Source organism: Ursus americanus, chromosome 30 (genome assembly GCF_024610735.1).
Source record: "Ursus americanus isolate L20-20 chromosome 30, mUrsAme1.1.p, whole genome shotgun sequence".
Classification (NCBI taxonomy): domain Eukaryota; kingdom Metazoa; phylum Chordata; class Mammalia; order Carnivora; family Ursidae; genus Ursus; species Ursus americanus.
This window is the reverse complement of record NC_142156.1, coordinates 27,008,736-27,021,321: the sequence shown is the minus strand read 5'-3', so window position 1 is coordinate 27,021,321 and position 12,586 is coordinate 27,008,736. Positions and strand designations below refer to the sequence as shown.

The window sequence follows — 12,586 nt, the reverse complement described above, 5'->3', positions numbered from 1 at the left end:
GCTTGATCCCAGGATCCTGGGATCATGACCTAAGCTGCAGGCAGATGCTTAACTGACTGAGCCACCTAGGTGCCTCCATGAGTATATTTATAAGGGCGGGCATTGTATGTGAGCTGATGTTGACTCTACACAATTGAATTAAAATTATTCTTTGAGCATTTGATATACTTGTGATTCACAGAGTAGGTTTTATTTGTTTATTTTTTAAGATGCCAGAAACAGAAAGTGTTGGCATGGAGCAGTTCTAATTGCTAGTTTGAGAATTGTTATGTCAGAAATGCAGAGTTAATTGCCATGTGGGGGTGCTCACTTAGAACTTTCTCACCATATTCCAAGCACAAGTTGGCATCTGTTATTATATTTGTACATGTAAAATAATTTATTCAGAAGCTAGAATATAATTGACTGAAGCTTGCCACTAAAACTAGAAAAATATGGAATTTACTTTCAAATTACTGATGGTTTTTTTTTTCTGCTAACTAGAAAACCTGAGATTTCTAGTTGCACATTTGTTCAGGCTTGTTCAATTATAGTAGTCACAGATTCTCAACTATTTTATTTGATTTATTTGTGAGTCAAGATTTTGATTTCATGAAGAGACTAGAGAAAGATCTCATTTGGTAAAAGAATAAAATGTTTTTGTGTTTGAGAAAGTGTTCATAATAAAATCCTCACAGATATTTATTGGCTTATAACTAATACTAAATGCTTTACATGAACCAGGCTGTATTCAATATTTCTTCTGTATCATTTTATGTAATATTAACAAAATCCAAAAAGTGGTTATTATCTGCATTTTATAGATGGGGAAACAAGCCAAGGACTAGAGCAGTTAAATGACTTGTGTAAAGTCACAAGCTAGGAAGTGTCTGAACTACAGTTTCTGCTACTGTTCAGAAGAATAAGGAAACGTGAAATTCTTGGACTGTTCATTTAAGCTATCTTTAGTATTATGAAGAGTGGATAGTTTTTCTTAGTAGCAGGGAGTTAGGGATTTTATCACAGCCCAGAGGTAAAGGTAGAGATGTGTAAAGGTGCAACAGTGAGACCATCTAGACTACATTTAGTCAGGGATGAGTTGGAGAGCAGTAAAATTTAAGGTTGGGTGGGAAAGGGACCATGTGCTTCTCATATTATTATTCCACCAGAGTACTCCTAAGACACAGAAGCATGACTCATATTTCTGGACCAAGGAGACTTATTAAATCATGACTCTTCTATTGCAAGTAACAGAAATCCACTCAAGTTAGCATGGGTAGACTGGGTGAAAGATTTACTGGCTCACATAAATGGGAAGTCTAAGGGTATGTACAGCTCGGTACAGTGTCTCAAAACCTATAACCAGGGCTGGCTTTCTCTGTCTCACTCCCCAGGATGGGCTTTTACTAAAAGGCAGGTAAGATGGCAGTCTGTAGCTTAAACCTCATGTTCTCTCAGTTCAGTAACTCCAGCAGAAAGTCTTTTCTCTTAATTGGGGCAAAAGTATCTTGGAGGAAAATTCAGGAATGTACCTGTGCAAGAACCAGTCCCTGTGGTCAGGAAAATGGGCCCCACTGGCTGGTGGAGGCTGTGTCTTCACCCTTGTGCGTAGGCGATAAGGTGCGCCGGGCATGGGTTAGCCCTACTCAAGGTTTCTAGACAAAGCAGCAGACGCCCACTGAGGGATATACTGTTTACTGCAAGTCAAAATGTCTTTGAGGTCATGTTTTTTAACTTTAAAATCCATGTAAATTTTGTTTTATATGTCTGCATCTGTTATAATATTTTAAAATCATTCCATGTGTGGATTGAGTTCCTGCAGGAAACGGATTCTGAGGGCTAAAATTTGAATTTAGGAGGTCTTATCGGGAATGGCTTTGAGCGGGTGAAGGAAAAGCTGAAGTATGATGCCGGTGCAGCAGGCCTCAGCCAGTCCCACAGAGAGCTCTGAAGTTGAGATGGCCCTTCAGAGTTGTTCCAAGGGAGGCAAGGGGGCCTGACCTGTGTACTGCCACACAGACCGATGACTGGGTGCGGGCTACCCCAGAGGCGGGGCATACCCGCGGCAAGGCTGCTCCTTGCTCGGAGTGCTGAGTGCTGCTCCTGGAGCGGGATCAGGTTCTGAGCCTTTGGCAAACAACACCTCCGGCAGCCAGTGGAAGAGAGTACTTCATTCCGGAAGGGGGTGCAGGTTGTGGACCTGGGCAGCCGACCACAGCATCCATTACATTATCTGTGAGTAAAATTCACTCCAGGAAATGTGTCCTGTTTGTATGTCATTGTAAATGCTCCCTGGCATATCGCTGTACTGTTTGGCCACAGGTCCCCAGAAGAACAGGTACCCCAGTTTGAAGGCCACATCAGAGACACTGGGAACCCATCATAGGGGAGTGAAGAGTTAAACCAAATGAGGAAGAAACTGGAGCAGAAAGAACAGTTGAGAGATTTGCTATAATCAACTTTGGTAGTAGTAGCAGGAATCAAGAAGAAAAGATAAATATTTTCATCTGCCAAAGACCACCCATCTTCTACTGTATCCATACTGTTTGTCTTGCCTGTTGTTTGGATCCTAGAAGGGCCTAGAGACGATTGGAAATTTTTAAAAAACAATATTAGCTTGTAAAAATGAGATTCTCCAACATGTTTTCAGCTTTTTCCATTATCTTCTGGTTTATAGATCATTGGTAAACAATACAGTGCTCGTTGTGGAATCAGCCTTAAGGTGATGGGGGAAATACGACAGAAAGAATTCAGTGTTGTATGGGGCTCTTTGTGCTCTTGGTTACAGATGGGGAAGGTGTGTTGTTAAGGTGTTGGCCCATGTACACACACTTGATCTTCTCAGGCATTAAGGATTCAAACCAATATATTTTGATGCTGACTGAATCTTGTTGACCTGTTTGGTATTATTATTACTTCATTTCTTCTGTGTGGTATTAGGCTTATTAATTTTTCCTTTTAACTTACTAATTTTATTATTTATTTTATCATCTGTTGACTGAATGAGACACTTTAATGTGAACTTGGGTTACATATTTATTTCCCTGAACTGGAGAGCATATTTCTCTGTGTGGCATAGACAGTTTTCTTCTCCACCCCTCCAGTGCATTCTGACTTTAGAGGAGAAAATTCAGGTTTTTCTCTGAATAATTTTCCCTTTCATAATGGAAACTTCTTATTAAAGTTGACTCGACAAGAACTGTTGAGGAGATTTAAGAGTTTGACTGTTCTTGGCTGAAAGGTCTTATTAATTCACTTATTCAACAAATACTTACCAAGCACCTACCAAGTGCAAGGCATACTTCTAGAGATTTGAGGAGCTCATCAGGGAACAAAATACACAAAAATACTTCCTTAAGTATTAAAGCTTAAAATCTGGCAGCAAGAGGCAGGCAGTAAACATATTAAGTCATGCAGAGTGTTAGAAGGCAAGGTGCTTTCTGGAAGATGGCGTAGACGAGGGGAGTTGCAGGGCATAGAGCTTGGGATTTGTATAGGATTGTCAAGGTAGGTCCCATTGAGAAGGTGACATTTGAGCAAAAATGAGAAGGATGTATGGGAATTAGCTATGTGGATATGTGGGGTAAAGCATTCTGGCAAGAGGGAATAGCCAATGCAAATGCCCGAAGGCTGGAGTGGGAAGAAATAGTAAGAGATAAGGTACTTACTCTCAGCTCTTGGTTTTTTTGGATTGGGGAGGGAGGAGCCCTGCTGCTAATAGAGACATCATAGCCTGATAGAGTGCCTAGGTGTCCAGAGGGAGTTCACCTCCTTAAATCTCTGTTCTTTCACTATTTTAATTATGAAAAGCTGGAAAGAATACTCTTCTAGTCAATAGAATAATATATACCTTAAGTCATTAATTGTTTTTTGATCTAGAGCCTGGATTGCAGTCCTCAGAGGAACAAAATAAAAGTGTGTGTGCCTCTCCTTTCGGTCGCCTCTCTGCTCAGCTCTGATTTCAAAATAGGAATACTTGATTAAGATTGTGGACTTGGGTTGAAAACTGGTTTTAAGGGGTGCCTGGGTGGCGCAGTCGTTGGGCGTCTGCCTTCGGCTCAGGGCATGATCCCAGCGTTCTGGGATCGAGCCCCACGTCAGGCTCCTCCAATGGGAGCCGGCTTCTTCGTCTCCCACTCCCCCTGCTTGTGTTCCCTCTCTCACTAGCTGTCTCTCTCTCTGTCAAATAAATAAATAAAATCTTAAAAAAAAAAAAACTGGTGTCAGTCAATCCCAGAACGCCGGGATCACGCCCTGAGCCAAAGGCAGACGCCCAATGACTGCGCCACCCAGGCGCCCCCATCAGAGCTTTTTAAAATGACAGTTAGTAATCCCTAGCAAAAAAATTAGGTATTTTGAATATCAGAAATATTACATATACCAGGACATCTGGTATGTCTTTAGACACAAAAAATGAAAAGTCCTAATTTAGTAATAATGATTATTACTCAGATTTTGACATAATGTTGTACCAAGTATTAAGTGCCCCAAATCTGCAAAGCCCAGTTACAATTCATAAACTCTGTTCTTTTTTCTTGTGTAATATGAATTCATAAATACTAATTTTAGCAAAAGTGAAGTACAACTTTATCTATCTGTTTTCTAAGACTTTTCTAAGCCATTGGGGGCAGCATCAGGACACTTAGGTTCCCAGCAGGACCAGTCATCTGGTGTTCCTTCCATACATCATACCTCATGTCTGGGACCCTGATGCCACTTCTACCTACTTCGTTCTGCTCCATTCCACCTGCAGGGAGACTGTAGCCATGTCATTTAGCTTTTGTGAGCCTCAGCTGTGAGTCCAGCCATAACGAGGTTTGTGCCTGGGGCTAGATGTGGGCTGCTTGAAGCCTCAGCACTGGTTAGCTGTCATTATTATTTCCCCACACCCTGCTGCAGCCAAGAGAAGCAGCCAGGACCATTGGAAAAGGGCAAGGCTCTGGAATGGGGCTGGGGCAGTACGGAGAATTTAGAGCTACGTTTTTGGAGTTGCTTTCCTCAGAGGCAAGGTTCTGGTATATTTAACTGATTATATGATTATATATTATATGATTTAACTGATTGTATTTTATTTTATCTATTTTTTTTAATAATGATTTTTTTATTATATTATGTTAGTCACCATACAGTACATACCCGGTTTTCGATGTAAGGCTCGATGATTCATTAGTTGTGTATAACACCCAGTGCACCATGCAATACGTGCCCTCCTTACTACCCATCACCGGTCTATCCCATTCTCCCACCCCCCTCCCCTCTGAGGCCCTCAGTTTGTTTCTCATAGTCCATAGTCTCTCATGTTTCATTCCCCCTTCTGATTACCCCCCCTTTCTTTATCCCTTTCTTCCCCTACTGATCATTCTAGTTCTTATGTTCCATAGATGAGAGAAATCATATGATAGTTGTCTTTCTCTGCTTCACTTATTTCACTTAGCATTATCTCCTCCAGTGCCATCCATGTTGCTGCAAATGTTGGGTAATCGTTCTTTCTGATGGCTGAGTAATATTCCATTGTATATATGGACCACAACTTCTTAATCCAGTCATCTGTTGAAGGGCATATCGGCTCCTTCCATGATTTAGCTATTGTGGACATTGCTGCTATGAACATTGGGGTGCATATGGCCCTTCTCTTCACTACGTCTGTATCTTTGGGGTAAACACCCAGTAGTGCAATGGCTGGATCATAGGGTAGCTCAATTTTTAACTTTTTAAGGGACCTCCACACTGTTTTCCAGAGTGGCTGTACCAACTTGCATTCCCACCAACAATGTAGGAGGGATCCCCTTTCTCCACATCCTCTCCAACAATTGTTGTTTCTTGCCTTGTCTATTTTTGCCATTCTAACTGGCGTAAGGTGGTATCTCAGTGTGGTTTTGATTTGAATTTCCTTGATGGCTAATGATTTTGAACATTTTTTCATGTGTCTGTTAGCCCTTTGTATGTCTTCATTGGAAAAGTGTCTGTTCATATCTTCTGCCCATTTTTTGATTTGTTTATTTGTTTCTCGTGTATTGAGTTTGAGAAGTTCTTTGTAGATCTTGGATACCAGTCCTTTATCTGTAGTGTCATTTGCAAATATCTTCTCCCATTCCGTGGGCTGCCTCTTGGTTTTTCTGACTGTTTCCTTGGCTGTGCAGAAACTTTTAATCTTGATGAAGTCCCTTAAATTCATTTTATCTTTTGTTTCTCTTGCCTTTGGGGATGTATCATGAAAAAGGTTGCTTTGGCCGATGTCGTAGAGGTTGCTGCCTATGTTCTCCTCTAGAATTTTGATGGATTCCTGTCTCACATCGAGGTCTTTCATCCATTTGGAGTTTATTTTTGTGTATGGTGTGAGATAGTGGTCAAGTTTCATTCTTTTGCATGTAGCTGTCCAATTTTCCCAGCACCATTTATTGAAGAGACTGTCTTTTTCCCACCGGATGTTTTTTCCTGCTTTATCAAATATTAGTTGCCCAAAGAGCTGAGGGTCCATTTCTGGGCTCTCTATTCTGTTCCATTGGTCTATGTGTCTGTTTTTGTGCCAGTACCATGCTGTCTTTGTGATCACAGCTTTGTAGTACAGCTCGAAATCCGGCATTGTGATGCCCCCAGCTTTGTTTTTCCTTTTCAACAGTTCCTTGGAGATTCGGGGCCTTTTCTGGTTCCATACAAATTTAAGGACTATTTGTTCCAGTTCTTTGAAAAACGTTCTCGGTATTTTGATCGGGATAGCATTGAAAGTGTAGATTGCTCTGGGTAGCATGGACATTTTAACTATGTTAATTCTTCTGATCCATGAGCATGGAATATCTTTCCATCTTTTTATGTCTTCCTCAATGTCTTTTAAGAGTGATTTATAGTTTCTAGAATAAAGGTCCTTTACGTCTCTGGTTAAGTTAATTCCAAGGTAACGTATGGTTTTTGATGCTATTGTAAATGGGATGGATTCCCTAATTTCTCTTTCTTCGTTCTCGTTATTCGTGTACAGAAATGCAACTGATTTCTGAGCATTGATTTTGTATCCCGCCACGTTACTGAATTGCTCTATAACTTCTAATAGTTTGGGAGTGGCTTCTTTGGGGTTTTCCATATAGAGTATCATGTCATCTGCGAAGAGAGACATTTTGACTTCTTCTTTGCCGATTTGAATACCTTTGATCCCTTTTTGTTGTCTGATTGCTGTTGCAAGGACTTCTAGTACTATGTTGAATAATAGTGGCGAGAGTGGGCATCCTTGTGTTCCTGATCTTAAGGGAAAGGCTTCCAGCTTTTCCCCATTGAGAATAATATTTGCAGTAGGCTTTTCATAGATGGCTTTTATGAGATTGAGAAATGTACCTTCTATTCCTACACTCTGAAGGGTTTTAATCAGGAAAGGATGCTGTATTTTGTCAAATGCTTTTTCGGCATCGATTGAGAGGATCATATGGTTCTTGAGTCTTTTCTTGTTGATATTATGTATCACGCTGATTGATTTGCGAATATTGAACCACGCTTGCATCCCAGGTATGAATCCCACTTGATCGTGGTGGATAATCCTTTTAATGAACTGTTGGATTCTATTAGCAAGTATCTTGTTGAGGATTTTGGCGTCCATATTCATTAGGGAAATCGGTCTGTAATTCTCCTTTTTGAGGGGGTCTTTGCCTGGTTTGGGGATCAAGGTAATATTGGCCTCATAGAATGAGTTTGGTAGCTTTCCTTCTGTTTCTATTTTTTGAAATAGCTTTAGGAGAATAGGTATTATTTCTTCTTTGAATGTTTGGTAGAATTCCCCAGGAAAACCGTCCGGGCCTGGAGTTTTGTTATTTGGAAGGTTGTTTATCACTGACTCAATTTGTTCATAATTAATTGGCCTGTTTAAGAAATCAATTTCTTCCGGTTTCAATCTTGGTAGTTTATAGGTTTCCAGGAAGGATTCCATCTCTTCCAGATTGCTTAGTTTATTGGCATATAGCTGTTGATAAAAATTTCTAATAATCCTTCCAATTTCAATGGTGTTCGTCGTGACCTCTCCTTTTTCATTCATAATTTTAATAATCTGGGTCCTTTCTCTTTTCTTTTGGATAAGTCTTGCCAGTGGTCTGTCAATTTTATTGATTCTCTCCAAGAACCAGCTTCTAGTCCTGTTGATCTGCTCTACTGTACTTCTGGTTTCTGCTTGATTGATTTCAGCTTTAATTTTGGTCAACTGCTTCCTTGTGCGTGGATTAGGCCTGTCCCTCTGTTGCTGTTCCAGCTTCTTGAGGTGAGAATATAAAAACTGCATTTTAGATTTTTCTATTCTTTTGAGTGAGGCTTGGATGGCTATGTATTTCCCCCTTAGGACTGCCTTTGCAGTATCCCATAGGTTTTGGACTGTTGTATTTTCATTCTCATTGGTCTCCATAAATTGTTTAATTTGATTTTTGATTTCCTGGTTTATCGAGTCATTCCTGAGCAGGATGGTTCTTAGTCTCCGAGTGTTTGAGTTTCTTCCAAATTTTTCCTTGTGGTTGAGTTCCAATTTCAGAGCGTTGTGGTCTGAGAATATGCAGGGGATAATTTCAATCTTTTGGTATCGGCTGAGACCTGTTTTGTGTCCCAGAACATGGTCTATTCTTGAAAATGTTCCATGGGCATTAGAATAGAATGAGTATTCTTTGGTTCTGGGGTGTAGTGTTCTATATATATCTAAGAGGTCCAACTCGTCGAGTATGGCATTCAAAGCCTTTGATTCTTTGCTTAGTTTTTGCCAGGGTGTTCTGTCTATTTCTGAGAGTGGAGTGTTGAGGTCCCCTACTATTAATGTATTTTTATCTATATGTCTCTTTATTCTGGTTAAGAGTTGGCTTGTGTATCTTGCTGCTCCCCTGTTGGGGGCATATATATTTATAATTGTCATATCCACTTGTTGAATACTTCCTTTAAGAATAATATAGTGCCCTTCTGCATCTCTAACTATAGTCTGTAGTTTAAAATCCAGTTTATCTGATATGAGAATTGCTACCCCAGCTTTCTTTTGAGGTCCATTTGCGTGAAAGATGGTACTCCATCCCCTTACTCTCAGTCTGAATGCATCTTTGGGTTCGAAATGAGTCTCTTGTAGACAGCAAATGGATGGGTCATTTCTTTTTATCCAATCTGCAACCCTGTGGCGTTTAAAGCAAGAATTTAAACCATTAATGTTAAGGCTGAGTACTGAGAGATATGCTTTTAATTCTGCCATGTTGTCAGTAAAGTCTTTGTTTGTATTGGCTGTGACTTTCTGTTTTATATCACTCTTGGGGCCTTTTTACTTTTATAGAACCCCCCGTAATACCTCCTGTAGGGCTGGTTTCGTGGTTACGAAATTGGCTAGTGACTGTCGATTCTGAAATGTCTTTATTTCTCCATGAATTCTGAATGACAGCCTTGCTGGATAAAGGATCCTTGGCTGCATGTTTTTCTCTGAAAGAGCTTTAAAAATGCTCCCCCAACCCTTTCTCTCATTCCAGGTCTGTGTAGACAGGTCTGACGTAATTCTGATGCCTTTGCCTTGGTACGTGAGAAATTTCTTTGCCCTGGCCGCTTTCAATACTGTATCCTTGGATCTCATATTTGCGAATTGCACTATGATGTGACGTGGTGTAGGTCTGTCATGGTTGAGCTTGGGAGGGGTCCTCTCTGCCTCTTGGACACGAATTTTTGTTTCCCTTGCTAGATTAGGTAAGTTTTCAGCTACAATTTGTTCAAATATCTCTTCTAGACCTCTGTTTTTCTCCACCCCCTCGGGGATGCCGATGATTCTAACATTGGATCGTTTCGTTGAGTCAGTAATCTCCCGTAGCCAACATTCGTGGGCGTGGATTTTTTTAAGACCATCTTCTATTTTTATTTTTTCCTCTATTAACCCATCCTCCAATTCACTAACCCTTTCCTCCGCTTCCGTGACCCTGGCCGTCAGAGCCTCTAGTTTTGCCTGCATTTGGCTCATAGAATTTTTAATTTCTGTCAAATTCGCTCTCATTTCCGCCCTTAGGGATTCTATATTCTCAGTAACATTTTCCTGAATACTTTTTTCAAGTCTACTCATTATCTTGACCATTGTTACTCTGAATTCCATTTCTGATAATTTGGTTACATCCATATCCGTTACTTCTGTGGCAGAGGCCACTGACTCACTGTCTTTTCTTTGCTGGGGGGGGCTTCTCCTTCTTGTCATTCTAATGAGGGGAGGTTGCGGGGTTGTCCAGAGCCCAAAATTATTGACTGGGTCCCAGGCCGTGCCCCTTGTTTTATAGGGATCTTAGAGATGTGGGCTTCTTCTTTAAAGATTTTATTTATTTACTTATCTGAGAGAGGGAGACAGACAGTCAGCAAGAACGGAACAGAAGCAGGGGAGTGAGAGAGGAAGAAGCAGGCTCCCAGCGGAGGAGCCCGATGAGGGACTCCTTTCCGGAACGCCGGATCACGCCCTAAGCAGGAGACAGGCGCTCAATGACTGCGCCACCCAGGCGCCTCGGGTTGTGGGCTTCTTGATTTTTCAGCCTGCCTTCTGTGTTCTGGGGGAGGGGCCTGCCGCGCCGATACTCAGGCAGCCCGGTTTGGGTAGAGTCTCCGTGTCCCCTGTGAGGGGGAATGGGGATGGGCACGCTGTGAGCCGGTATTTCCAGGCTTTTGTTCTCTGGCGGCTTTCCCTGGCGGCCGGCTATGCCTCTTCTGAGGGTCAGAGCAGCAGAGGCTGCATTGTCGCAGAACAGAGGGATTGCGGCCCGTTCTCCACTGATGTTCTGGCCACTTTAACTCTGTTACTGTTGGTGCTGCTCAACCCTGCAGCGTCCCGGGATGTGCGCCCCACACCCGGCGTCCCTGCCCTCACTTCCAGGGCCGGTGCGACTCTGTCCTTTGTGTTTCTAATGCCGCCAGCCACCGGCCGCCCCGCAGGCTCCCGGGTCTCCCGGTCTCAGTCTATGCCCGGTGAGCACACCTCGATTCCGGAGTTTCGTGAGAAGCCTGGTGACGCGCGCACCCGGTTCAGGGTCTCAGTCTGCTGTTTCTCGGGTGCCGACCCTGAGTCCGCCCGCTCCCCCGTGCAGGTGGCCCGCCAGCCGCCAGCCACCCCGCGTGCACTCCGGGAGTTCCCGGTCTCAGTCTGGATCCCGTGAGCACACCGGGATTCCGGTGTTCCGGGAGATGCCTGGTGGCGCGGCGTTCACGGCTCACCGGTCTCAGTCCGCTCTCTCGCGGGTGCCCTCTGTGAGTCCGCCCGCTCCCCCGTGCAGGTGGCTGCCGCTTCCCGGCGCCCAAACGCGGCAGCTCCCTCCCCCTTCCGTTTATCTTCCGATATCCGTGCACGGTTTCATGGCTCCCCGCTTCGTACCTCAATACTCAGCGCTGGAGATGTTCATTTGTAGAGATCCAGATGCATCATCCTGCGTCTCAGGCTGATTCCGTGGTTATTTAGGCTGGTCTGGTACCTATCCAGCTCGACTCGGGGGACCGGCTGAAAAAGGGGCCCCCTACTCCTCCGCCATCTTAACTCCCATGACTAACTGATTGTATTTTAAATACAGCAGCATCGTGAGGTAGATGGTAATACCTTCCTCTTAAAGGTGGGGAAACACAGGCCCAAAGATGGTAATGGAGCATGCTGAGGAGTGGCAAGTGTCTTATTACATAATCTCAAGGAAGAAAACTGACTTCGTTTTAAAATGTGGTTTCCCCTGCTTTCCAAAAGTTCACATTATGCCACTTCACTTTTACAGAAAACCTACATTGTGAAAGACCTACATTAGGACGGTAATGGCCTTTTCCTTAAAAGCAAAATTTCTTGGACTTCTTTCAGCTGGCATACACAGTGTAGGTGCTAGGGCAGGTCTTCAGTTAAAGTGAAGAGGCTTCTGTGAACTTTCAGAAATCGGAAGATACCTGCAATTAAGAAACACATTCTGAAACAAGTGAAACTACTTGCTAATTTTCTTCTTAGCACAAGAGAAGAACTAATGCATTATTTATACCACATTTTCTTCAAATGTGCAGAGTAATTTTATTCTTTGTATATTAATACTTCCACACATTAATTAAGTACAAAAAAAAAGCAGGTGGTGGTGTTCTCATTTTGCGGAAGGTCAATCTGCGATGTTGAGAAGCCAAAAATAAATGTTTTAGAAATGTTTCCTATTAAGTATTTATTATTTTCATATAAAATAAACTAGATTGCATACAGTACATTTAAACTCGGTCCACATGCAATCAGGAAAATAGGCTCAACAAAAAGTAAAATATACTAGAGTTGATTTATTGTAAGTAAGAATGGCATAACGCAAACTGGTAATTAATAGGTGAATAGACGTTTTACTTATCAAGATTTTCTTAAAATTGCAAATATTGGATTAATGCAGTTTCATAGGGTGTAACATTGTGTGTCAACGATACTCAAATAAAAAAAATTAAAAATTGAGGGGAAAAGGGTCCAAACTTGCAGTTATAAGGTGAATAAGTTCTGGAGACTTAATGTACAGCATGTTGACCATAGTTAACAATATTGTCTTATGTGCTGGAAAATTGCTGAGAGTAGATCTGGATCTGAAAGGTTCTCACCGCATATACCAAACGGTAATTATCTGAGGTGATAGAGGTGGTAGTTAACCTTATCGCAGTA

At 42.2% G+C, this 12,586-nt stretch overlaps 1 protein-coding gene across 2 annotated transcripts in view; it reads left to right on the top strand.

Annotated features, from left to right (window-relative positions):
• SPIRE1 (spire type actin nucleation factor 1) overlaps window positions 1-12,586 on the top strand; it is a 207,254-nt gene that overhangs the window by 123,805 nt on the left and 70,863 nt on the right. The window lies entirely within an intron of this gene.